Below are 12,894 nucleotides of genomic sequence, written 5' to 3'. Positions count from 1 at the left end.
ATATCTTGCTAGCCTCTTTGGTAATGTGCATTGCCCTTTCTCACATTGAAAGTTGGTGCAAACTCCGCCGGTGCATCCAAACCCATGACATGATACGCTCTGTCATACATAAGCCTCATTATATCTTTCATGAAAACAGCCACCATACCTACCTATTAAGGCATTTCCATAGCCTTTCCGAGATACATTGCCAAGCAACATCCACCATCTCATGACTTCATCTTCATGTCATACATGATTTTGCTTGATCATAGAGCTGCATGATAGTTGGGACTTACCCCAATTATTGCTACATGATGCGCTAGTATCAGTGCATATCCTACTACACTAGCAGAGGCATACATTTGCATACATCATGATAGTTTTCACTTGTCATTATGTTGAGTACTTCCTATAAAGTGTGATGATCTTCTTTTTATTCATGTACAACATAGAGTGTTGCCCTTAAGTGAGGAAAAGATCCCAAAGAGGACAAACAAAAGATCCCAAAGAGGAGAAATGAGAGATAAAAAAAAGATCCAAGGATGCCACAAAAAAAAGAGAAAAAGAAAAGGAGAAAAAGAAAAAGAAAAAAGAGAGAAGGGGGCAACACTACTATTCCTTTTGAAGATCCACACTCGTAATCCATTGTTATATTGGTACTACATAAAGATAATCATTCATGCATAACTATGTGGGGACCCTTACACTATAGAACTTGGTTTGCATATTCCAATGATGAGCCTACTCAAATGAGGTCTAGGTCTTCATGAGCAAACAATTTGGATGCACCACCACTAGTTCCATTGGAGAGCTTACCTTAGCTCATATGTGCATCCGTTGCATGGAAATCCCTACTCCTCACATCATATCTATCATTTGGCTTTCTCTCGCATATGGTTGTCCTCATTTATGTGAGCCTATCACACCTTTTTTTCCTTCCCCACCGTTAGTTTATTTGCCATCCTAAGTGCCAACATATCTTGCTTACGCTCGTCCATTGCATGAGTGCTCAAAGTCCAAAGGGAGAGGATCATTTTGACTTGTGCCTCACTAGTGGTCTGGTGATGAGTCAAAATAAGATTCTGAAGGAGACCAAGTGTGAGGTTTAGTAGATTGAGTTCTCAATTAAAAAATATATTTTATGATCTCAACTCATCTCCCACTTCTTTCACGCAAACACCATTTGGAGACATTCGAGTCACGGACAGCGAGAGCTCTTGCACCTTTATGTTCTTACTTTGCTAACCTCAATACTAGATATAAACTCTTACTTGTCATATCTTACTTGCTTTACTTTGAAGTTCTAATATGTGTGTTAGCGTGTCACCACAGAAATTATTGTTTTACCATTTATCTACTCGAGGACGAGCAGAAATTAAGCTTGGGGATGTTGATACGACCAAACGTATCTATAATTTCTTCTTGTTCCATGATCTTTTGGGTGACATTGTTATATGTTTTGCTACACCTTTATATCGTTTTACACATATTTGGACTAACCTACAAACTCAGTGCACCCAGTGCCAGTTTCTGTCTGCTGATGTCTATTTTGAAGTGGCTTTTACTGTGGGGACCCCGACTTACGAGTCGAGATCGCCGAATGGACGTGCTGAGTGATCCCAGAGATCAATGCTCACCGAACACACAGAAACTGAATAATAAGAGTCTTACAGGCATACATACCGTTTGATACAATAAATTACCATTGCGGTCGAGTTTTACATGTATAGGGCCTTGAAGGCCAACACACCAAATTGGACCAATAGCGGAATTATTGGTTGAAAGCGTGCATCCATGCCATCAGCCTTAACCTACAGGCATTCTGACTGGGACGCGTCCTAGCTCGCAAGAACGTCATCGAGTTACTCTTCACCAAATCATGTTCTCTCATACCTGGTCAGTGACCCAGTGGCAAGCCAATGAGTACTTTTGATTGTACTTGCAAAGAGCCCATGATATGAACAATGAAAGTGAAGGATAACAATAACATGCATCTTTGATGGAATTCATCTTGGAGGAAGATCATGAATATGCATCAAGTTGAAGAATTAATTTTGAAGAACAGGTTATAGATATCAACATATCTGTCGGGGGTTGAACCATCCGGGTTCACCCGATATGCCAAGTCACCAACTTGACATATCATTACTCTCGTAGTAACTCATTTTATCACAACTCACACACACTTGGTTTATGCGGAAACGACAGGACGTAGTTTAAGCAGGATTACCCAACTGTCCTTGATCGTGGACACGGCTATTCGAATAGTGTTACCCTCTGCAGAGGTAGTATGCTGGACCCACGAGATCCAGGAAACTTCTGAGTCGTCCATGACTCGCGTTATATAACATACCCGAGGTAAGTACCCGATCAATGCCTTTCCCCTGACGATACTAGACAAAGAGGTCCACTCGATTGGTACCCAGCCCACATGTTGTACGTCTTACGAGCACTGACTCTGGACTGTACCAACCATGCGGGGACCAACAGTGTGCCTGGAACTCATAAAAATGGCATAGTCCTCCTACGTGGCATGACCCCATCACGAGAGTGACCACACATCACTCCTGCCACTAGTAATGTGGCTCTTTCCTAGCACCGACCGGAGTGATTAACATAGCCCCGTTCCATAAGGGGTAACATGGTCGTACTGGTTAGGTTGGGACGATCGACACATCATAAATCTAATCCCATTTCTGAAACCATACTCACTCAAAATACCCGGTGCACCACTTCACCAAAAGTGGCCACCTAACTCGTCATCACCCTCGGGCATTAGTGGCACCCGACGGGGATCAACAAAGAGGGTTTTGAGGGGCTTGGGACAAGCTCTTCTATTCCCCATGATGCTCCACTTGGTGTGGATGCATTATTGGAGTATTAGAACATGTCCACCAAATTTGAGCACAATTGGAGACACTTGACAATGTAGAGTTGCTCAAATTTAAATCTGGACAGAAAGGGTCTTAGAATCATTAGGGGAGTCAAATCAACTTGGATTGAGATGAAAGTTGGCAAGATCATCAAACACATTCCAGGTGACAGGCTGAAATTTTACTCGAATTTATTGAGAATATTTCTTATAGAAATGTTCCAAAAGATAAAAATAGGCATGAATGGTTTTGGAGGGGTTTGCCCAATATTTTGAACTATGAACATGTGTTGAAACTCATATATATGGAATAAATATATTCACTGAGTTTCCCTAATTTTTCTTAAATATTTTGAAAGCAACAAAAATAACTTTCCTTCATAAGAGACCATTTCTGGCCTCACAGAAGGGCATTTAAATAAAATGATAAATAACTTTTAAAATAATAATATTGTGATTTTTGGAAGCCATTTTGATAATAGGTTTTAAATAAAATAATTGGTGCAAAATAAATTCCCTAATTGGAGGACTTGTAGTACAAATCTCATCTTAGGGGTTTGAAAGTTCAGTTCAAAGAAATGCTTTTTGATGAAAATAATATTTGGTCAAAATAGATACCGGTCCTAAACACTTGGCATGAACATTAGACATGAGAACATGGGCTAAGGAGGTGAGTTGGACAATATCAAGAATAATTGGGGAGCAACCACATGCATACAAGCACGCAAACAATGGTCACTTCAAGCATCACACGCATTCACAAAAAATTTAAATTGGTCCTAATTTTCGAAATAAGTAAATTAGTCAGGAAGGCTAAACACAGGGTGTTACATTTACCCAATTTTCCAAAGCCCGAAAAATTGTAGGAAAAATCTATAAAAAATCAGTGAAACAGAAGCTTCTAGATCACCGAAGATGGGCCATAGGGGGGCTAGGGGCAGCCAACCGACCTGATGACGCGGCCAGGCCCTATGTCGCCTCAGGAGGACGCCTGGGTGGGCCCCACCTCCTCCGGTGCCCTCCTTTGGCCAATATTTAGAGTCCCAATAGGAAACCCTTCCACAACTTCCAGAATCGCTAATTTCCAACGTTCCGCCGCCGCAGCGCTTCCGAGATCGGGATCGTCACGAGACCTCTTCCCGGCAGCCTGTCGGAGGGAGGATTGACCTCCGGGAGCTTCTCCACCGCCATGGACGCTTCCTTGGACCATGGGTCCATGACCAGTAGTTATGTGATGTCTTCTCTTCAATCTTGTGCTTCAATGGTTAGTCCTTGTGAGCTGCCTTACATGGTCAAGGCATTTATGTAATTCTCTTACTATTTCTATGCTCGGTTTGTTGGGATCCGATGGATTATGAGATTATGTTCAGATTGTTATGAGTTATATATTTTATTATCCTTTTATATTATGATGCTTAGTGTTTCATGCATGTTCTGTGTTGCTATTTATTGCTTTGGCCGAGTAGTAGATTGTAACTCCAAGAGGGAGCGTTATGCATGATTGTGGGTTCATGCCCCGCGATGTCTAGCTTGAGTGATGGAAACATGAGACTAGGGGATGTGTTGTTGCCACCAGGGAGAAAACAACGGAGCTTGTGACTATGGTTGCAAGGATTGTTTACCTTACGCATAGTTCGTTAATGTAGTTGTCCGTTGCTTTGAGTTTACACTTTGGGTGGGGCTCGCAACTTAATACTGGAGAGATGTTCTGGATATATATCTCAAGGTGGATGATTAGTAAGTAGATGCTGATGAACAAACAATCTACTTGTCTTGGCGTACTGCCCATTACTATTGAACCTCTAACTATCAAGTAGCATAATTATCATTGTAGTGCATTCATAATTCTGTCAATTGCCGAACTGTGATTTGTTTACCCAAGCATAGTTGTTTATCGTCTTTTGGGAGAGAGACATCACTAGTGAACATCATGTGACTCCGGTCTATCTGACCATCATTGTTTACACCTCCACCATTTACCGCTTTCATTTACTTTTCCGTTGCAATCACTATTACTTTTCCCGCTTGAGTTTTGATCCTTTGCAAACTACAAAGCTGGAGAGTTTGAGAACCTCTCTGTACTCGTTGGGAGCAAAGTTATTTGTTGTGTGTGCAGGTCCACGTCTTCTGCTAGCACGAGGGTGGAAGACACCTAGTTGTTGATTCTAGGACTCCTCTTGGTTCGATAAACCTCACAGTCTCCGTGTCAGGGAAAACTTGTTGCTGACTACATCTCAACCTTCTACCTGGGGTAACTAGCAAGGTGCGAGCAGTATATACATCATCTCGTCATCAGCCATGTGTGCTTTCAAAGTGGGCACTTGGTACCAGGAGCTCATCCTAAAGTTTGTCCGAACGGGAGATCTAACCCTCAGTCAGGCAATCGAAATCACCAATCGTTACGCAAATGCCGACGGAGAATACCGCCTCCGTAGTGGCAAAGGCAGAGAAAGCGAAGCCTCGCAGTCGAGCAATGCCGAGAAAAACAGAAGCGAAAGGGCGACCCATCTGGCAAAGCCAAAGTAGCAATTGTCCCAGGTCAAAGCCAAAAACAAGCCCAAGAAAAAAAAGTAGAAAGAATGGGCAGTTAAAAGGAAGTCCAAGTCCAAGAGCCACCTTTTGGACCAGCCATGTCCAATCCATGATAGGAAGGATGGAGAGGGGGAGATCATCCCCGCCAAACATATAGCTCGAGAGTGTTGCCTCCTCTGGTAGGAGATGAGCGGAGAACCCTGAGGGGATAAAAGCGGTGAGGACCATTAGGAGGCTACCCCTGGGTATCCAAACATCGAGAAAGTCCTCATGATTTTCGCTGACGTCGAGAGTAAGAGCCGATTAAAAGTCATCAGTCGAGAGGTAAACATGGCAGCTCCAGCTATCAGGAAGTACCTCGATTGGGAAAAGACACCCATAACACTCGATCATTCGGACCACCCGAACAACATTGCCACCCCTTGGAGGCAGGGTTAGTCATCGATCCAGCTGTCAACGGGGTCCAACTTAAGAAGGTCCTCACGGACGGCGGTAGCAGCCTCGACATCATCTACATCGACATGCCAAGGGCCATGGACATTCCGTTGTCCCAGTTGAGGAAGAGTAATATGTAGTTCCACGTGGTCATTCCCAGAAAGAAGTCCGAATCACTCGGCCAGATCACCCTGAATGTCGTATTCAGCGGTGAGAAAAATTACAGGAAGGAGAGACTGACCTTTGAGGTGGTCGACTTCCAAAGCGCCTATCATGCCATCCTGGGTAGGCTTGCCTACGTGCGTTTCTTGGTCCGTCCATGCTATGTATATCTTAAACTTAAGATGCCAGGGCTGAAAGCGTAATTATGGTGACCCCCAATCGGCAGATCATTGAAGAATGCCTCCAGCAGGGCTCTAAGATCACCAACTAGCAAGTCCTTGCAGGCGAGCTTGAAGGGTACAAGAAAGCGGTGGACTCTACTGACTTGCTTCGGTCCAAACGGCTGGCTACTGAGTCCACCTTTCGGTAGGCCCGTTAGACTGAATAGTTTCACATCGATCCTGTCTATCTGAGTGACTTCGGGACAAACATTTTCACTTCACTCAGCAACAAATAGGAAGTCGAGCTCATCTAGTTGCTCCGTGAGAACAAGGACATCTTTGCATGGAAGCTATCTAACATATCAGGTGTTTCCAAGGAACAGGCTGAGCACCGCCTTCGAATGGACTCTAAAGTCAAGCTCGTCAAGGAACACTGGCACCGCTCCTCCATGGAGAACCGCAAGGCAATCAGTGAGGAGATATCTCGGCTACTAACTGTCGAGTTCATCCGTAAGGTTTACCACTCCGATTGGTTGGCGAACATCGTCATGGTTCCTAAGAAGCACAATTCACTCCGGATGTGTATTGACTTCAAGCACGTCACTTAGCCCTACCCGAAGGACCATTTCCCTTTACCTTGCATTGATCAGATGGTAGATTTAGTTGTTGGATGTGAACGTCCGTCGTTCCTGGATGCATACCCCGGGTACCACCAAATCCAAATGTATGGACCCAATGAAATAAAAACGGCCCTCATCACCCCATTCGGGTGTTTTCGCTACATCACCATGCCGAAACCTTCAGCCTCTAAAATGTTGTCTCTACTTTCTAGCGCATGATCCAGAAGGTGTGTGTAGGACCAGATCAGTCGGAACATCGAAGCGTACATGGATGACATCATGGTGAAGTCCAGGAAAGGTTCTGACCTCCTGTCTGACCTCGCCGAAAACTTCCCGAATCTCCGATGCTTCGGGATCAAGCTTAATCCGGCCAAGAGCATTTTCGGTGTACCCGCCGGTATGATACTCAGTTTCCTCATTCTAAACGAGGCATTGACACCAATCCCGATAAAATGAGCGTCATAGTCCAAATGACATGACTAGAGCGCATCCATGATTTGCAAAGGCTTACGAGTTGCCTCGTGGTTTTGAGCCACTACATCTCAAGACTCGGTGAGAAGGGTCTGCCTCTTTACCAATTGATGAAGAAATCTGACAGATTCGAGTGGGCGAACAGTGTGCAAGTCGCATTCGACCAACTCAAGTTTTCTGCTCCTGTACATTACTTCGACTAGCCGAGTGGTTCGCACCGTCCTCACCGTCGAGAGTGAGGAAGAGGGCAAAGCATACAAGGTACAAAGGCCCATATATTACATCTTAGAGGTACTTACCGCCTCCAAGCAAAGGTACCCGCATTAGAAGAAGCTGGTTTATGGTATTTATCTAACCTTAAAGAAGGTACTCCATTACTTTGAAGATCACTCGGTCACTATCATCAATGACGCTGCCTTGGCGAAAATCCTGCACAACAGGCATACCACTGGCTGAGTGGCTAAATGGGTGATTGATCTCCTTCCGCTAGAGATCGAGTTCAAAGCCGAAAAAGCGATCAACTCCCACGCCCTGGTGGACGTTCTAGCCAAACGAATAGAAGAAGAGCAGTCGGCTCCTGGCATTCCCGACCATTGGACCATGTTCTTTGATGGATCTAAGATACTGAATGGCTTCGGGGTTGAAGTAGTTCTCGTATCCCCACGGGAGACCAACAAAACTATGTGCTCCAAATCCACTTCGACTCATCTAATAATGAGTCCGAGTATGAAGACCTCCTGCATGGGCTCCACATGGCCATTTCACTCAGCGTGTGACGTTTGATGGTCTGCGGTGACTCGGACCTCGTCATCAATCAGGTGATGAAGGATTGGGACATTCGAAGCCCGGCCATGACAGTCTACTCCAACATAGACATAAATCTAGAGAAAAACTTTGAAGGGTTGGAATAGCCCCATGTGCCCCGAGCCAAGAATCTAGCACCGATGACTCGGCAAAGATTGGCTCCAGTCGGAAAGTTGTTCTAAAAGGCGTGTTCCCGGAACACCTACACGCCCTCTCAGTCAAAGAAGATACTTTTACGGAAGAGCCTATGTAGGCAATCGGTGTGTCAAAATCGACTAAAATCGATGTCCCAGTCATGGTCAACCTCATACACGAGATATTGGCCATGAGGCCCGAATGCACTCATCCTTATCTCGCTTACTTGCTCCGACAGGAACTCCCCGAAGACGAAGAGGAATCCTCTCGAATCGTTCGACGGTCTAAAGCTTTTGAAGTCCTCAGAGACAAACTATACAAGAAAACTGTTACACGAGTTAGTCAAAAATGCATTTCTCTAGAGGAAGAAATGCAGATCTTGCATGAGATTTCCTCGAGAACTTGTGGAAATCACGCATCCTCTCAAACACTGGCGGCCGAGGCCTTCCGAGCGGGGTTCTATTGGCCCCGGGCCAATGAGGCAGTAAGAGACCTAGTCACACTATGCATAGGATGCCAGTTCTATGAAATCAATGGAACAACCCTGCATCCATACTGAAGACGATTCCGCTCACCTTGTCGTTCGTTGTGTGGGGTCTTGGCATGATTGGGCCTTTAAGGAACAGGACGAGTGTATTCAACCACCTACTAGTAGCGGTGGTTAAGTTCACCAAGTGGGTCGAGGCGAAGCCCATCAAAAGCCTGGATTCAATGACTGCTATCAGCTTCATTCGGTAGATTATCTTTAGATCCGGAGTTCCCCACGATATCATCACCGACAACGGGTCCAATTTCAACTCTGATGAGTTCCACGAGTTTTGTCACTCCTAGGGCACTCGGGTCAATTATGCCTCCGTGGCCCACCCACTATCGAATCGGCAGGCGGAACGAGCGAACGGCATGATACTTCAGGTATTGAAGTCGTTCAACCAAGTGTACCCCTTTCTTCATAAGATATGGATCTAAAACTATTCTGCCGAGTGACATACATCACAACTCCCCTCGAGTGGAGCAGTAAAATGAAGTTGTAGCCAAAGCCGCATGACAAGACATTTTGGATCTCTTGTAAGAGGAGAGAGAGCTAGCCCTCATTGGGTCCACACTGTACCAGCAAGACCTAAGGTGCTATCATTACAAGCAAGTCAGAGGCCGAGCTTTTGATGAGGGTGACTTGGTCCTCCGACTGAACCAACAAAAACCCCATAAGCTGGCACCTCCATGGAAAGGTACCTAGGCCCTCTCCAAAGTGTTTCACAATGGAGCCTATTGATTATACAACCTGGAGAATGGAGCGAAAGAGCCCAGAACCTGGAATGCGGACCTGCTCCGCAAGTTTTATACTTAGAACGTGTCTTTTCATTCTTGTAATAAATTCGAATGGTTAGAGGAATAATGTACTTTATTTCTTCAACTATGATTAGACCTTTCACTCCGATGAAATACACCCTTAGTGGGTGAAAATCCTTAGCAACGAACCTGTTTTTGCCTAAGGTAAAACCTGCCCCGAGTGAGGACATCCTCCACGCTCGGGGACTGAGCCGCGAACCAGATTTCACCTAAGTTAAAACGGTTCTGAATTACATCACGATCTTCATTTGGACACCAAGATGTGCAAGGCCATCATCAAGTTCGCAAGAACTACCTTCTCGTCTTGGAGGGAACCTGTTTTCGCCTAAGGGAAAAACTGCCCCTAGTGAGGACAACCTCCATGCTCGGGGCCTTAGCCGCGAACCAGCTTTCGGCTAAGTTAAAGTGGTTCCGACTGGAAGCAAGATCTTAATTCGGTATCCAAGATGAACAGAACAATAATTGCTTAACCACGAACCTGTTTTTGCCTAAGGTAAAACCTACCCCGAGTGAGGAAAACCTCCACGCTCGGGGACTTAGCCGCACACCAGCCTTCGCCTAAGTTAAAATGGTTCTGAATGAGGACACGATCTTCATTCAGACACAAAGATGGACAGGGTCATCATCAAGTTTGCAAGAACTACCTTCTCATCTTGGTAGCGAACCTGTTTTCACCTAAGGGGAAAACCTACCCGTGTGAGGACATCCTCGATGCTCGGGGGCTTAGCTGCGAACCATCTTTCGCTTAAGTAAAACGGTTCTGAGTGGACGTAATATTTTCATTAGGTCGCCAAGATGAACGGCACAATCATTCGTTAGAAGCGAACAAGCTTTCTCCTAAGTCGAAATCTACACCGAGTGAGGACAACCTCCATGCTTGGGGGATTAGCTGTGAACCTGCTTTCGCCTAAGTGAAAACATGCCCCAAGGATAGCCTCAACGCTCAGGGGCTTAGCTGGGAACCTGCTTTCACCTAAGTTAAAACCTTCCCCGAGTCAGGACAGGCTACATGCTCGGGGTCTTAGCTGCAAACCTTCTTTCACCTAAGTTAAAACCTTCCCCGAGTGAGGACAGCCTCCACGCTCGGGGGCTTAGTAGCGAACCTTCTTTCGCCAAAGTTATAAATTGCCCCGAGTGAGGACAGCCTCCACACACGGGGACTCGGCAGCAAACCTACTTTCTCCCGAGTAAAATTGACTCTGAATAAGGATCATCAAGCAAATAAAATCCAAGTTCAAATGGAGATGAAAAAAATCGAGTTCTAGTTCAACAAAAAGGTGCGCACAAAAGGATCCCAAGGCTCGTTGAAAGTTTGGAGGTTACATTAACAACTCGGTATTCCGAGGCAAACTGAAACTTAATGTTTTTTCTGTGAGCATCAATTGGAGGTTGAAGACTCCCCCGCTTCCACGAAGGTGTCAAGGACAATCCCATCAGCGATCCGAGTGGGAACCGCCATGAACATCTCCGTGATGTCCTCAAACTTGGCGAGTTTCCTATTGACGACCAGGAGGCTCTTCAGTTTCTCTTCATCAACTCCTTTACAATGGATGCAGACGAGGGAGAGGGCGATGTCGGCTTTGGCCCGCGCAGCTGATTTCTTCCAAGATTGGAATTCTCTTTGGATTTCCATCACTCGGTTCACGATTGCGTCGGCGTCCTTAGGAAGTTCATCATTGGGATTGGTCTCTTGTTGTATCTCTCCAATGGCCGATTGGAGCCACTTGAAGCAACCTAGCACGTAGTCGACGCGAGCTTACAATCTGAGAAGTGCTAAAGCGGGGCTGTCCTTCAAGAGCCCTGTCTTTGGGTCCACCTCCTTCTTGACGCGCACTGTCTCTTCCTCAACACCAATAGAGAAGGCTGGGTTCAGTGAAAAATCAAAAGGATGAGAAATATCATTCATATATTAATAGGCGATAATAAGAGATCATTCAAATTCCAACATGCCTTTAAGTTTCTTGCTGAGTTCCTTGTTGAAGTCTTCATTAAACTACTCCAGTTTGGTCTTCTTGGCGATGACCTCCCCGAACTTGGTCTCCCACTCGGCGTAGTGCTTTTTAGCTCAACAAGTTCCTGAGCAGGTTTTTCCGTGTCAGCGTTCAAAATCTGAGTTTCTTCTTCAAATGTCCCGACCGTCTTGAGCTTGGTTTCGGCCACCTTGATTTTATGATTGGCCTCTCTCGAGGGTCTTTTAGAAAGGCGATCTAACTAAATAGCCTTAGTCATATGGGGAGCAAAATCCAATCAACACACACTCAGACAACAAAGGCTTACCTTCAGCGACACGCTTATCCTAATCTGGAAACTTGCTCTTGGCCCTTTCAGCATCAACTCTGAGACGCACAGCTTGCAACTCCCTCTCCACAACATAGTCAGGGCTCTCGGGCCCACACTGCCATCAATAAACGCAAATCAAGCAGAATATAGAAATGATAACTCTAAGACTACCGCCGACTACTTCAGTAGATGGCACCCTCAAGGACTACATCTAGTGGGTGTGCTCAGCGCGCCCCCACTAGAAACAAAAGAGGAGGGACAAAGGGCCCCGTACCCTACCAACCTCTCTCGAATCAACACAGGAACTCAGACTACAGCCGACTGGTCAACTCGACGATAGCCTCGAGGACTACACCGAGTGGGTACGCTCAACGCGCCCCAGTTGAAAACTGACACCCAGCAGGTGTGACTCAGAGAAAACCCACTCGGGATCGGGTTCAGAACAAAAAATATGTGCGCATGCAAAGGACTCACCCTAATGTTCTCCGCCATGGCTTCGCTAGCATTAGACTCTTCCTTCAGTCTCCCAACTATCACAGCCAGCTGGGCCACGGCCTCCTTGTGTGCCCCCTTTTGATCCTCCAGGATATGATGCAGATGGAAAACGTTGCGGTCCATGAGAGGAAGCAATTGAGTGACCGGAGGACCAAGTCTGAATGATGCTCCGACCAAAGCAGTCCCCCAAGCCACACTATCCTGAACCTTGGCAACCGAGGGCTCAACCACTCGGCTCGGAGTCACAACTTGCTTAGATGCTTCATCAACTACGGGAGGACTGATAGGGTCGAATGCGATCACGTTTGGTGGCCATGCACACATCGACACACGTTCGAAAGAGCTTTTCATGGCCAATTCTCCACTCCCGAATGATGCATAAATGAGCCCAAGGTTTACCTTTGGAGGACGCGACGTTGGCATCAGTCTACCCATTATCAGAGGTCTTCGGCTCGAGAGAAACAGGCGAGGTATCAGGCCTGCAATAGAGACAACAAGAAAACCAGCCGTCAGATGGAATACCTTGATAAAAATATAGAATCTCTCGACAAAGGTACTTAGGCCGAAGCCACATGCACGTTGACCTCCGAGGTTTGGA

The sequence above is a fragment of the Hordeum vulgare genome, chromosome 4H (genome assembly GCF_904849725.1).
Source record: "Hordeum vulgare subsp. vulgare chromosome 4H, MorexV3_pseudomolecules_assembly, whole genome shotgun sequence".
Classification (NCBI taxonomy): domain Eukaryota; kingdom Viridiplantae; phylum Streptophyta; class Magnoliopsida; order Poales; family Poaceae; genus Hordeum; species Hordeum vulgare.
The sequence above is the reverse complement of the archived record's forward strand: the minus strand, read 5'-3'. Positions refer to the sequence as shown.